The sequence below is a fragment of the Spodoptera frugiperda genome, chromosome 11, assembly GCF_023101765.2.
Source record: "Spodoptera frugiperda isolate SF20-4 chromosome 11, AGI-APGP_CSIRO_Sfru_2.0, whole genome shotgun sequence".
Lineage (NCBI taxonomy): Eukaryota > Metazoa > Arthropoda > Insecta > Lepidoptera > Noctuidae > Spodoptera > Spodoptera frugiperda.
The window spans coordinates 9465601-9481304 of NC_064222.1; the positions used below are offsets into that span (position 1 = coordinate 9465601).

A 15704-nucleotide genomic window follows, 5' to 3' on the forward strand; every position below is an offset into this window, starting at 1 on the left:
CATTTCCTCATATAGGGTAAAATATAGTCGCAGTTTACGGCGTAAATTCGAGAAATCTGTATTATTGACATTATTATATTATAATAAAGTCAAATTTTATTTTTTTATTTATTTACAAATAGAACAGGAAGGCACTTTTGAACATCAAAACAGCAAATATTACAAAATTAAAAAACAGAAGTCTGTCGGTCAAAAAAAATGTCTGTCCTCTAGGGAATCTCTTTGCTCGTTCTGAAATTTAGATTCCTATGGAAAATAAACTTATTTTAATCATTGCAAAATACCGTTACTTTCATAATATGGGACAAAAAGATCTATGTATTGCTGTAAAATAATTTCATTCCACACTTACTTCCCACTATAGTTTCACAGCAAAACAACTGCGAAACATTAAACTTCTATAACCAAACTATTTCCCAAAAAACAATATTAAAAAAAACTAACGAGCGTTTATAAGTCTACCGCTACCCAGTAAACAAATCGGGTAGTTAATCTTTGGTTAAATGTATCGTTGCGATCAGTGAATAGGTTGGAACAAATGGCATGGAAAAGGGTTCGGCCCCGATGGTAACAAATAACAGACAAATGGTGTCGCCTAAGCGGTTGTGGGTAGACTGGCCACTTTTTTGTTGTGTTGCTGTTGAAAGGAATTGTTGGGCAACTTTTTTGTTGATAGAAGTAATGAGAGATTTAATTTTAGTGTCATAACTAAGAAATATTGACAACTAAAATCTATGATTACTTTATGATCAACCTTTAACTTGCCACTGCTGCACATACACATAGCTCTATAAAAGATACGTCTTTTCATATATAAAAGCAACCTTATCTTTATATCTAGTTAGCTTTGTTGGACTTAATCAATCAGCCCATTATAATCGATAGACGATCAACGCCTATCATACGAATTAGAATCGCAACAGTCACTTCAATACTACATCAAACAAATATTAATTACTTAAAATAGACTTAAACTCAATGCATTATTAATTACATCGTTTTTAAACTAAGGAGACTTCACAGGCAACTTTTTAGCAGCCCGTCTGACCAAAACCTTTTTGTGAAAATTCTAATTAAGAACGCAAAACGGCATCTAGGCACCTAAGTGTAATAAATAAATCCATATAAATAGGCCCTAGATTCTATGTTTCTATTTGTTCCGGGATATTTATTGGGGCTATTCTCAGAATTAGGTCTGCGTAATCCTTTTTTCGTTTTCGACCTGTTATCGCATCGGATTCAGCTGAAAGCTATTTAGAGAATGTTTCCGTGAATTTTCTGTGATTTCTTGTATGCTTAACTTAGGATGGTTTTATATGGTATAAGCCGGTAAACGAACAGACGGATCACTTGATGGTAAGCAATCGCTGTCGCCTATGGGACACCCGAAACCCCAGAGGCGTTACAAGTGCATTGTCGGCCTTTTGGGGGTTAGGAATTTAAGGATTGTTAAGATTGAGGAGAGGGGTAATTAATTGGTTTAAAGGGCTTTGGCATAAAAGTTTGAGATACCATGCTCGATTGGTATTTGGTGGATTTTGATCTATCTGATTCATAGTGAGATTTCATAAAATACAAAACTATCACGAATTTTCACTGCTTTTTTCTTGCAATATAACAAAACCCTTGAAAGGTTTACTACTATTAAAGAACCCGTCAGTTTTCCCATAGCATTATCCCGTAACCCACTTCCCCGATACCCATGGTAAATAATAGGGGCAGTTCAATTTGACCGCACTAACAGTAACGAACCATTAATTCTAACTGGCGGTTGGCATAACTGACATTGACTTGACACTTTTTGAAGTGTTTTGCTTACTCCCTTTTCATGGGGAGTGGTTTGTTGTTACGAGGGTGAAGTTGGTAGTGTTTGTTTTGTGTGGAAATATTTTGAGTAATAATATAATTATAGTTTTAACGTCACGCGAAGGGGTTTACATGTACATCCACATTTCACTATGCATGTAGTAAGTCCCATGTAATAGGTGGTGAGCCTCTTGCCATATACCGGGCACATTTCCAGAATCCATGCTACCACTGCGAAATTTTCGAAAAACCGAAAAAAGTCCAGTAATACTTCGCCCGACCCGGGAATCGAACCCGAGACCCTTGCCCGGCAGTCGCACTTGCAACCACTCGGCCAACGAGGCAGTGGTTTGTTGTTGCAAGGGTGAAGTAGAGGGTGTTTGTTTGATGTGGAAATATTTTGAGTAATAATATAATTATAGGTGGTCAGATATTTGTGTTATTATAGGTAAATTTATGTAGTCGCTTCGCCGTCCTGGCAGTAAGCGGGTTGGTGGCCAAACGTAGATCTATCAACGTTAAAAAGGTCTATGAATCTATTCTAAATTGGAATATTTAGGTAGGTTATATTAATATGGCCAGTGGATTATATAGAGCATAAGTATTTCGTATATTTGATGTTCAAAGTCAACAATTCCTAAAAAATGGACTTAATTACCCCCTTTGCAATTTTTCAGTTTCTCAACAACCCTTAAATTCCTAACCCCGAAAAGGCCAGCAACGCACTTGTAACGCCTCTGTTTTGCGTATCCATGGGCGGCGGCGATTGCTTACTATCAGGTGATTCGTCTGCTCGTTTACCGGTTTATACCATAAAAAAGAAATGTATTATGTAACGCAAATTAAACAATAGCTTTCATTATCTGTAACAAAATCAATACCAACTACAAACACTAGCATCTTCTAAACAAAAATTTTATAACTAACTTCACAAAATACTTCTTAACAATAAAACTCATTTTAACATCAGCCAATAGAAAACTTGTTACTTTGCAAACAGTCCACAACTCCCGCAACTTGTGCTACGATAAAATGACACAGAATGTAATCCGACTAACTGAGACGGAATTTGCATAGTGACTGCGAAGACGGTTGAATTGAATTGAAAACAATGTGTTTCACTATGAAATGAATGAGTTTTATTTTCTATATGGAGCTTTTGTTGGTTGAAATATTGAAATGTATTTATTTTTTATTTATTTATTTGTGTTATTGCTGAGTATTAAAGTGATGGTTAACTTACATAATATGTAACACATGTTTACTTCATCTGTAGAGTACCTGTAAACAAAAAATAAACTAAATCAGTTTTAATGTTTGTTATTTTATCATATAATGGAGGGGCGAGGAAACGGGTCACAAGATGGTAAGTATAGAGCGTCTTCCATGGATACCTGCAATACTATAATACATTGGTAGCCCTTTTTGGGGTATGGGCTTTCGGTTACTTCACACTTAATATCTTACTAATTTGTTTACGTGTTTGTGTATAATATAAGCGATCGGGATGAAACTTGGAACAGGGGTAGATTATAGTCTGAGATAATTCATAGGCTACTTTTTGTCCTAGAAAGACGCGAGGGAAGCCGCGCTGAAGGTAGTATTTGATAAAGCTGATGCGTATTTTTACTGAAGCAAGACTTTCCCACGTGATGTCCAAGCTAAATCAATCTAATGTTACCATATCGTAGTTTGATTAAATGTCATCACATAAGTTAAACGATATTATGTGAGTCACATACCCATACCAAATAATATAACAAGCAAAAAAACTGCATTTATTCCATTCATAACAAAATGTCATATTACTTACTCTATGTATATTTAACAAATTGGTTATACGTTTTTATAACAAAGATATCATTTCTCCAAATAGATTCCAATCCCGTTTGATCTCGCTGGCGGTCGCGTCATTGCAAATAGACGGTGCACCTGCAGCCACGCGATATTTCACGTCGATATTTTTATTCCTACGAAGCCATATTGATTTTATTCTATTATTTCTTTCTAGTTTTTGTTTTAGAGGTAAAGGCACGTTTGTTATTTCTAGTTCTTGTGTGAATGTTTGTTACTATAGTATATATAGTTACTTTCTGATGTTTTTTTTTACTATAGGTAATGGTACTGTGCTACAGGATTTTCCTAGTACAGCCATCTCACTTTATGTGATCCAAATCGTTAAGTAAGATATATTATGTATTGTATTTTGCTGATGAATTATTAGCGAAAGTCAGAAAAAAATTTGAGTCGGTACGAAGTTTGCCGGGCCATTTAGTTTTTAACAACCAGAGCTGCGGACAACGGAAAAGGTTTTCGAAGCTCCGGTTCAAAGCAGGAGTAGGATCGGGGTGGTTTTTAGTCAGTAAGAGTTTGACACTGTCCGCCTTGTGTGAGGCGGGAGAAATCATTGGATTTTTCCACCCTCAAAAATAAAACAGTGATTGCTGAATAATAATTCTTTGGTTTGATACCCGCAACTCATCGTAAGTATGTTCAGGAATGACTGGGCAAATTCGCAATTCAAATAGTTTAACAGCGGAAAAATAACACTATTTTCATCGTTTACAGTAGAATTTTATGTAAATAGCAACAACGGAATAGACTAAAATATAAAAAACAAAAATGTCCGTTATTTATTTATTTACCAAAAAATAAAAATATGACTGCACATTTTTTGTGCAAATTAGTCATAAAATAAAATCACTGGTTCCACACACAAATCAAACCGCTATTGTGACGTGATAAAAAACAAAATATGAACCAATAAAACTGACTATGTCAGTCCGGACGAATGATTTGGAATCGCCAAATGGGTGGGCACTGGACATAAAATACAAAATACTGGAAAAAATTGCCATTTTTTTTGGAAATTATTTTTACTGGTAAATGTGTATGCGGAAAGTATTTAGTGAATACATAAGGGATTATAATTTAATTTAAAATATTATTAACTGAGAGGAATATTAATGTACTAAGACGGTAGTACAAGCTTCATATCGCCTGCAAAGCGTGGAGGTTAATGAAAATCTCTTACTATGTAGAGCATTGGTTCCCAATCTTTTTCTGGTTGAGAACTATTTTATAATGATAATGATAAATGATAAATGATGATAAATGATATTTATTTTGCAAATAGGTTATAAAATAACACTTTTACACGTCAATCTCTTAAATAACTAGATGAGGCCGGCATTTCCTATCGGACTACTCTGAGAAGAAATGCCGAAACAAACTCAGAGGTCATAGTCTCTTTTAAAGTCCAGACAAAATCAATTAAAGATGTCGGAGAACCGTCCAAGTTTATTCTGTAGTGGTCTTTTGAGGAAAGAACCACAGCAGTTTGAGCGGACCTGTTCAGATGGCAGCACGCATGCGCATGTGTCAGTTTACAATTAGCTCAGCTGACGGCTGTTGCTGAATAATCCGACGAACAACACCAACCAAAAGAACATTTGGGTAGGCCACACAAATGCTCAAACTGTCAGAACATAATTTACTAAAAATAAAATGACTAACAAAAATCTCACACGGTTCTCAAACTAACAAATTTAAAAGGAAATATAAAAATACTAGCGGATCCGACAGACGTTGTCCTGTCTACACGTTAATTTGAAAATTTTATTCTTTTTTTAATAAGCTAAAACATTCTGGACCTTTTTGATGAAAATTATTATTCAAATGTTATGACAATATCTAACGTCATTAATATTTGACACTGCGATGGTAGCGCCGTCCGTCGGATCCGATGTAAAACATTCCAAAATCAACAACTACTAATAAATTAAAAATTAATTAAAAAAACATTGTCCAGCGGACAAAATTGTGAATCTAAACCATTCTCAGATCCTCTTGAACACACACAAAAAGTTTCATCAAAATCCGTCTAGTCGTTTAAGAGGAGTTCAGTGACATACACACGTACAGTAGAATTATATATATAAAGATAAAACTATGTCAAGTTATGTTAATGTCAAATTGTATAAAAATGTAACTATATGTTACAAACATGTTAACAAGACCCGTGTGGACATTATAGCAGTTCATTCCCAAGCCTGACTATCATCTACTTGACTTAAGGTCCTATGTCCCCTAGATGGGGCAGAGGGCGTCCACAGAGGTCCTCCATCTCGATCGGTCTTGAGCTTCCCACTTCACCTCGCTCCACGTCATGCCGATGCCCGCCGCTTCCGCCACTACAGTACGTCGCCAGGTTTGCCGAGGACGGCCACGCTTCCTTTTCCCCTGGGGATTCCACTCTAAGGCTTGTTTTGGAATGTGGTCGGGGCCTCTTCGGAGAGTATGGCCAATCCATCTCCACTTGCGGCGTTTTATTTGGCGATCGATGGGGCTTTCGTGGCATTTCTCCAACAGGTCAATGTTGGAGATGGTCTCGGGCCAGTAAATACCGAGAATGCGACGCAAACATCGGTTAACGAAGACCTGGATTTGGCGGGAGATGTCCTTCGTTACCTTCCACGTCTCGCACCCGTATAACAGCACCGATTTGACGTTGGACCCAAAGATCTTGAGCTTGATCCTTCGGGTCAGTTTTCGGGACTGCCAGACCGGTCTCAACTGCGCGAAAGTAGCTCGAGCTTTGGCGATCCGTGAGGCGATGTCCTCCTCACTTCCTCCAGTTTCTGACACGACGCTCCCGAGGTATGTGAATTTGTGGACGCGTTCCACCGCCTCTGTGCCAATCAGCAACGGTGAATTATTCTTCACGCCAGATCTTATCTCTTTGGTCTTCCGGGTGTTAATTTTAAGCCCTGTTTTTGCTGCCTCCTGTCGCAAATCGTCCAACTTAGCTTGCATGTCGGCATGGGTGTGACTCAGCAGGCAAAGATCATCGGCATAGTCCAAGTCTTCTAGTGTGTTGGACAGTCCCCATTCTATCCCGCGGCGCCGTTTATCTGTGATGCGAAGCATAATTCCGTCCAGGACGACCAGGAAAAGCAGCGGTGACAGAAGGCAGCCTTGGCGGACACCTGCGTGCACCGTTATGTCTTCCGAAATGAGACCGTGGTGAGTTACTCTACAGGAGTACTTTCTGTACATACTTTCCAACAGGCGGACAATCTTCGGTGGCACTCCAATTTCCAGTAGACGAGACCAGATGCTCGGCCACTTCAACGTATCAAAGGCTTTTTCGAAGTCAACAAATGTGAGGTAAACCTCTCTCTGCCATTCTGATGCCTGTTCCAATATGATACGAAGAGTGTTGATCTGGTCCGTACACGAGCGGCTCGATCGGAAGCCAGCCTGTTCCCTGCGGAGGAGAGGGTCCACTGCCTTTACCAGTCTGTCCAGAATGATCTTGCAGAAAACCTTAGCAGGAATCGAGAGCAATGTGATGCCTCTCCAGTTGTCACACATACTAAGGTCTCCTTTCTTAGGTACTGTAATAACAAGGCCTTTGTTCCAGTCATCCGGTAGCTCCTCTGAAATCCAAATTTTCTCAATTAGAGGCGTCAGAACATCGACAGCGGAAGGTAAGTCTGCTTGTAGCATCTCCGCAGTGATAAGGTCGAGTCCTGGCGCTTTGCCTGTCTTCAGAGAATGGATTGCTTTTGCCACTTCCAAGGCTGAAGGTGGGTCTACATTAATATCGAGCAGCTGTGGTGGTGGGGAATTAAAATGAAGTTCGCCAGGTGTTGATGTCGTAGGTAACCGGAAGACCTCTACAAAGTGCTGATGCCAGCGTGCCAGCTGCCCCTCTGGTGTCACAATGAGTTGCCCATCTTTATCTTTCAGCGGCTTTTTTCTCCTGGACTTACTGCCACCTGCCAAGGACTTTGTAGCATTATATTATGCTATAATGACTATCATCTAAGTAGTCTTTAATTTTATAAAAAGCTTTACTGTACAGTTTTTCTTTAATAACATTCTTAAATTTATTCAGGCTCAAACTTTGAATATGGCTGGGAATTTTATTGTAAAAACGTATGCATTGACATCTGAACGAACCACTTATTTTCTTAAGTCTAGTAGTGGGAACAATATATTTGTTTTTACTTCTAGTGTTTATATTATGTATATCACAATACTTTTTGAATAAATTAATGTTTTTGTGAGCATACACTACATTTTCATAAATGTATTGAGAGGGAACAGTCAATATGTTAATTTCTTTAAATAGTTCCCTAAGAGAGTGCCTCGGACTAAGATTATAGATTGATCGAATGGCTCTTTTCTGCAGCACAAAGACAGACTGAATGTCAGCAGCATTTCCCCACAGGAGAATACCATATGACATGATACTGTGAAAATAACTAAAGTATACTAATCGCGCTGTATTTACATCGGTTAAATTTCTAATTTTTTTAACGGCATATGCTGCAGAGCTGAGCCTTTTCGACAACTTATCTACGTGTGGAGCCCACTGTAGCTTAGCGTCCAGAGTTATACCTAAAAAGACAGTTGAATCTACAGGGTCCAACTCCTCGCCCTTGATTAGCACGCTGGTTTTCACATGTCTAACATTTGGTGTTGTGAATTTAATTTATATTATTTTAGTGACTAGAGATTTTATTGGATTGAAATTACATTGACATTGAAATTGGTTTCAAAAGTAAGCGATATATACAAAGCTTTTCCATGTAAAAAAAGCATATTTTACAGAAATCTGTTTTGCACATTTTACATAAGTTTTCAATCTTTACATACTGTTTACATAATATACTCTATAAAATCAAATAAACATTTTCACAAAACGCACACGAAACATTTTATGACATAACCTACAAACATGCCGCTGAATAATTTGCTGAGTCAACTGAATAAAAATATGTGTCAAATAAAAAAAAAATGTAAATACATAAAATGTCCAGTCCACGTGTCAACAATTTTAACTTTACATTCAGTACAGAACATAAATATACTGTTTGAATTCTTAATTCTGATGATACGTGATGTTGCTGTCATGGTGTCCATTCACAGATTCAAAATGGTAGCTGTTGATGTTGATACGATTATGGGAACCGATTGCTGACTGGCTAAAGTCTTTCCCCCTGTAACCTCACTTACACAATGCATGCGTTGTTTCACGTCAGTTTTCTGTGACTGGTATCACTCCGGTCAAGCTGGCCCATTCGTGCCGAAGCATGGCCCACACTTAAATGTATATATACATGTATGTATGTGGTTAGGTAGGTATTAATTTAGTCTAGTGTTAGCCAATAACATCAAATTACTTAACCAAAGCTCCGCCACAATGGTGTCATTATTACAGAGGTCGCAGGTGGTGTCAGGTTCAATATCACTTAGTTCTGTAATTATAAAAGCCGATTGTCACAGATATACCGAAAACCTGATGCCGACCCGGAGCTGCGGACTGCTTAGCGGGGCTTATGGCTCGTAAAGCAGGAGTAGGAACGTGGTGGTTTTTAGTCAGTAAGAGTTTGACACTCCTCTCGTCTCGCCCAAAGCGGGAGAAGTGACTGAATGATTTTCCCCCCTAAAAAAAAAATCATTGCTAAAAGTGCCTAAAATCAAATTTCCCAATATATAACTATCTAATCCTTATCTAACACATTTTCATTGCAGGTATGAAACAGTTTAGTTAAGTGCCGAGGGTGATCGGACACTAACCTCAAATTACTTACCGCAGCGCCCCCTATATTTTGTCCCCGTGAGAACGCAACGTACTACCACTAAAAGGCCCATTTGTCATGCGCCCGTAAAAAGCCTGGAGTCGCCATACTGCGTGTGTGTGTCGATAAATAATAATGCTTGTTTTTTTTTCAGTATTTTTCTGTTTTTTGCTACACCTTTTTAGTGGATGAATGTTACGTATTTTTTGTTACATGAAAGAATAAGTAAATACGTGCTTATTAAGTTTTAGATTATAGAAAAGGACTTAGTACTTTAGACATTTTAGAATTTCTAGACAAAACAACAATTTATCATGTAACCCTTTAACCGCTTGTGTCATATTGCTACGACAGTCAACATAAATGTTTTTTTCAGTCTATTTTTTTCAGTTCGCCTCCTTATTTAGTGTAAACATAATTTTGATTTGTAGCCGCACGCTAGGGGCACTGCATTTGATATTTAACTAGGCGGTTAAAAGGTTGAACCTCTGAGTTTGTTTCGGCATTTCTTCTCAGAAATGCCATCGGATAGGAAATGCCGGCCTCATCTAGCTATTTGAAATATTGACGTGTAAAAGTGTAATTTTATAACCTACTTACAGAAATAAATATCATATCATATCATTATATCATATGAACAAGTAGGTACTTGTATAGGTATACCAACAAGTAAATAAACACTGCATTATCCAATTCCAAGTCTCCATTAAACTTAACACGTTTCAGAGAAACCGTGCCATAGAGCTCTTTGACAAAATCACTGTTTCCCAGAATACAAGCTTATAGCTTAGTTTGGTAAACAGTATCAGTACCATTCGTTATTCACACGCGTCCACCGCATTTCTGTTAATGTAATATTGTGAAATTTAAGTGACAAAAACCATTTTTTTTTACATATTCGCCCAGAAAGTAGCACATTAAAATGTGAACACATTATGGAAAATGTGGCAGTGTTTGTAGTTTGGGACTGCATGTGAAAATAGAGAGAAACGTGGCTTGTAACGTCCCATGCTCTCCTAAAAATGTCCCGCCTTATGTTAAAGGGAAATCCCGTTATGACATCTCCTCTTTCTATTTGCTTCATGAGTCCAATGCTGGACTAAATCTCCTCGCTTGGCAGGTGGGTTAAGAAAGCTGTTCGAAATGTTTTAGTTTAAGGATCGGTTTAATATTTTGTTTCACTTACGTCCGAATACTGAAATGCTACTCAATTTTAAGTTGTACTTAAATGTAGTGCTATGTCTGTCATTTTATAAAGATCTAATAGGGACAGAACTAGTTTTGAGAGCGTCTTAAAATTGAGTAGCGTTTGAGTATTCGGATATTAAGCTTACTTTAAAACCTTAAATATAAATTAAATGCTACACATAATTTCTATGATTTACAGACTGCACCCCCCCCCTCCCCACAAAAAAACCTATAATTTCCTTGTTACTACAAAAACTAGCACCATGAGTGTATGTGACATTGTTTTTCTCACATAATATGAAAGAGGATGAATACTCGTCGTCCTTTAGATAACATATCTTGAATTGTCAGTGTTTTTACCAGAAATGCTCGCTACGTACGAGTTAATGTTTGGTAAGATGAATGGATTTAGGAAGCATATCGTGCTAGTTACACTATTTATAACTTGAGAACGGTTGCGACAGATTATTGTGATTTGTGAATTGTCGGAATTGTTACTTTGTCGAAATAAGAGAATTTGGATATTTTTATTTCTTCTCGGTCTGCCACGCTGGTCGATTGGTCGAAAGTGCGACACAATTCCATGGGACTCCTTGCTATTACTGAGAAATTTTCGAAAAACGGGAAAATATCCCAGCAATACTTGGCCCAACCCGGGAATCGAACCCGAGAACCCTCGTCCGGCAGTCGAACTTGCAACCACTCGACCATCGAGGCAGTCAAGCAGGCAGTTCATTACATGAATATGCATAAAAAATACTTATCTCCACTTAACCCTAGTCAGACCTAAACAAAGTCTAGACAATTCAGACCAAATATAACAATAAAACAAAGATAAAAACGTCCGTCTGTCACCCTAAAAACTGAATTATATCGTTCAACATTTCTAATGTGATGTGAATGCAAATTTTAAAGGAACATCATATTATTATAAAGGGCCAAAATGTAAAATATTATTTTGCTAAGCTAAGCCTGGTTTCGCAAACTTTTACCTTGTATTATAAATTCTACAAGTTCATGCGAGTTTAGACGTTATTTCGTTAAGTGTAGGGCTTTTAATGGCGTGCGAGGTTCCCCTCTTCCTGTGTAAAGTACTTGGTTAATGTACTTTGTTATACATGATGTGTTGTTGCTGTTCTGGTTTAGTTGTTGAGTACAGGTTTTGGGGATTTTTGGAGTAAGACAGATTATCTGATGGGAAGTGATCAGTATAGACGGTGGACACCCGCAGCTCCTGAGGAATTAATAATGAGGAATTACACTATTGATAATGGGATTGGGCTTCCGGTAATCTCACTCTACAGTGAAACACTACAGTGTTCCAAGTAGCCATGATATCATTCGATGTCAATTACATGTATTATAGTAGAAAACCAACGGGAAAAGCTTGGGTCATATTTCATTATGTGAGTGAGATTAATAGAGGCCCAATTGCCCATCTTTCCAATCCCCGATTCTAGAAAAACCTTAAATTATTTAATGCATTTTAACGCCTTTGGTGTTTCGGGTGTCCATAGGCGGTGGCGATCGCTTACCAGAATATACAACACTGTATAAATTCTGCACTATTATAATAAAATATCAAACCAATACTAATTATTTCCATGACCAAATATTTGTAGAGGACCCAAAACAGTTTCGAAAATCACTCCATATGCAGTTTTTGGTTACAGTTGCTTTACAAATATTACACATATATACACACACACACAATCTCTTTGGTTAAACGTAGCAAAACCTGTTCAAATAACAAAGAAAATTTGGTTATTAAGTCAACCACCTTACCAATATACTGGGTGCTAACAGAAGTTTAGAAACTGCATAATATTATACCAAAACTGCTTACGTGGTTCGCAGAAAATGTAGCGACCGAATAATCTTTTATTTAGCACCTAAATAGCTGTATGCAGCTTATATTAAACTGGTCTAGATACGAGCTGTGGCTTGAGAGCAAAATTACCTGGAAAATATGGAGGACATCTTTATTTTATGTCGTGTGTATTCGTGTGGAGAGTTTTGGGTATTGATATTTTTATACTTATGGTCGCAACAGCGCTTGCTAATCGATGGGTTTTGCATTTTCTTTCAATCGGGTATAATTAATAATTTTTACTAAACTATTGAACCCCTGATACATGAGAAACTAAACCTAACAGTCAAAAAGAATTGTACTCTCAGGTATACCTGGTGTTGTAGAGAACTGCAAAAGTAACCGACACTTCGGTTCAAAGCAAAGTTTTTAGTCAATAAGAGGCTGATACTCCCTCTCACCTCAACTAGAGCAGACGGACTAAAAAAATCCACTTCCGCCTGCTCCAACAACATTATCTATATAATATTATAACTCAAAGGCGATTAACATAGTTATCTATTACTAAAATTGATAAAAAGGAATCGAACACAAAACCATTTGCTCAACATTACATTGGGACACACAACTAACAAACTATGCCTTAATAATACCACAACAATAATAAGAAATAACCTTAAAATCACCTACAATTTAAAAAACCACTAAAAGTCATTCATAAATGCTTGGGAATGTCCAAAATGTTTCAGTGTATGCAAATTGGTATAGCTTGGAACCGCCAGCCATGTTTTATTTACAGCCTGAACACCTGAATGCATACTGAAGCTGAATTTCAGAACGTATGTGAACGTTGGAAGGTTGTTTACAGTTTATGGGTACTATATGGTATGGAGTGCATTAGAAATACTCCTGGAATTGCAGTAGATGGTTTTGTGTGAAGATATGTAAGAAGTATGGAAGCGTCATGCTTTAGCACGGATGGCTCGGCTCGACTGAAATGATACCACGGCCTTACAGAAAACTGAGGTGAAACAACGCTTGCGTTGTGTTTCTTGGTGTGCGTAAGGTTAGCCAATTACCCCCTTCCCAAACTCCTCAACAACCCTTAACTTCCTAACTCCCAATTGCCGGTAACGCACTTGTAATGGCTATGGTGCTTCGGGTGTCCATGGGCGGCGACGATCCATCAGGGCCATCAGGTGACCCGTCTACTCGTTATTACGTCTCAAAGTAAGAACGACCGCATCCCGTAATCCAAGAACGAAACACGGCATCGTTCACATCAGCTAGTTATCTAATATACACACATCTATTTATACTATAACTAACTTTAAATTAACATTAAGTTAGTTCTAGTTAAAATAGACGCATGAAAATAGAACATCCAACAAAAGAATAATATAAAATCCAATCTAGACGACCTAGAAATTAAACACCTATTTTTAAGCCTAACACTCTGACTGCAACCACGACACCAAAAAATGCAGTCAAGCTAAAAAACAACTTATCTAAATGCAATAAGATAGATAATTCGGTGAATTAGATTTGTATGTGCAGTTTTTCATTGGCCAAATCTAACTAACCACTTCATTTGTTTTTCGACCAGCATTTGTCGTGATTTAGACAGACGAATTAGATTCTTGTTTTTATTAGGCTTAAGTGCTATTTTTAATTGCTCATTAGTTAGTGGTGCTTTGAGTAATTTTGTTTAGTTTAAATTTAGAGAGCGATTAGTAGTCTTTGTGGGATTTAAGTGGATGCATAGCTCAGGACATTATTTTTATTTTTTAAATTTTAATGGATGGTATTTTTTACTACGATACCTGATCATGTCGGGTACAATTTCAAATTCCATGCTACTCTGACATTTTTTATAAAATTGAAAAATGTCACAAAGTTTTTGCCCGACTCCGGTTACGAACCTAAAACCCCTTTTCACTTAAAATTACATACATTGTAATGTTTTAATTAATATACCGATTTCCTCGTTGGACAGGGGTATCGGGATCGATCCCGGGTCGCGCACAGTATTACTGGGCATTTTTCGAATTTTCAAAACAAATGCAGTAGTGACACGGAGTTTGGCTTTGTACAGTATATGGGTGGCATTAAGTGCCGTAATGTAGACCTCTGCCTACCTAATTGGGGATAAAAGTCATAACGATACAATCAATTAACATACAACTAGAAAACATTCATCCTTCAAAAAATATATTTTCATTCTACAAACATCCTGAAACTTCTATAAATACGATACATATCTATCATAGCTACTGAAATTCAGTAGAACATAATCCTGGTATTATAACAATTGGCATTTCAGGCTGAAACCCAGGTCGATCGGACAATTTATAGATCACAATGTCTAACATCCAGAATATCGTAAAACGGTTGACCAGGCAAGATATTACACTTGGAGTATGAATAAGATAAGCTATATTACTTAGATTAAGTATTTCATTATTATAGTCTCTTGAATTTACGGTATGTTTATTACACTGTTGGCGCAGTGACCGGGCAACCGGCTGCCGTACGACGTGTAGCGGGTGATCCGCAAATTATTGTTTCGGGTCTGGGTGTCATGTGTATATTTTAAACGCAACCACGAATATATGAGAAAATCGTAGTATGAGTGAATATTTAAAAAATATATCTTTATTTTTAAAAGCTGCTTACAGATTTTATAGTTGAGTAAGTCTCGACTTAAGATAAATAGCTCGAATTTAATGTTTAGGACTAAAAGCGGTAATAATGTTTGATCCAGACAATGAATGTCGATAAAAATACAGTTTCACTGTTTAGAAAATAAAATCTATTAATGTCATTGATCAAGTTTTGAATTACATGTAGGTAATTTATTTTTTTCGTGCAAATTTTTACACGAGTGTTACATTGACAACAGTGAAAAAAAACCCTGATTTTACTTGATGTACTCGTATGTGGCGCCCTGTCGAAACAAGTTATTTAATTTTTAAAATTTACGTTTAAGTTAACAACCGAACAAAAAAGGATAGTATTATACATACATTTAAAAGAAACCAATACACCTATTTCTACATCGTTACATCAGACATACGTTCTTGAATTGAGTTTATTCATAACTTAATATTATAAAGAGACTTAGATAAAAATAAAGCTAGCCTTATTCATACCACAAGAGGAGATCTCCAGCCAAAACGGTTGCAGGAAATGGCGGCTGGCGAAAGGAAATGGACGGACAGACGGACAAGCTCAATAATGTATTGTAAAACTGATATTAATTCTATCGATAGTTGGAGCAAAGGAAAAGCTTTTGAGAAAATGTATTG

General features: G+C 37.1%; 1 protein-coding gene across 2 annotated transcripts in view; it reads right to left on the minus strand.

The window, feature by feature from the left end:
- The window catches only part of LOC118274751 (uncoordinated protein 58), a 369374-nt gene that overhangs the window by 80143 nt on the left and 273527 nt on the right, over window positions 1-15704 (minus strand). The window contains exon 4 of one of the 2 annotated variants that reach the window (XM_050696741.1): window positions 3050-3087. The exons of the other annotated variant lie outside the window; for it this stretch is intronic. The gene's annotated coding sequence lies outside the window, so the exon portion shown is untranslated. The remainder of the gene's footprint in view (window positions 1-3049; window positions 3088-15704) is intronic. 2 annotated transcript variants of the gene reach the window in all.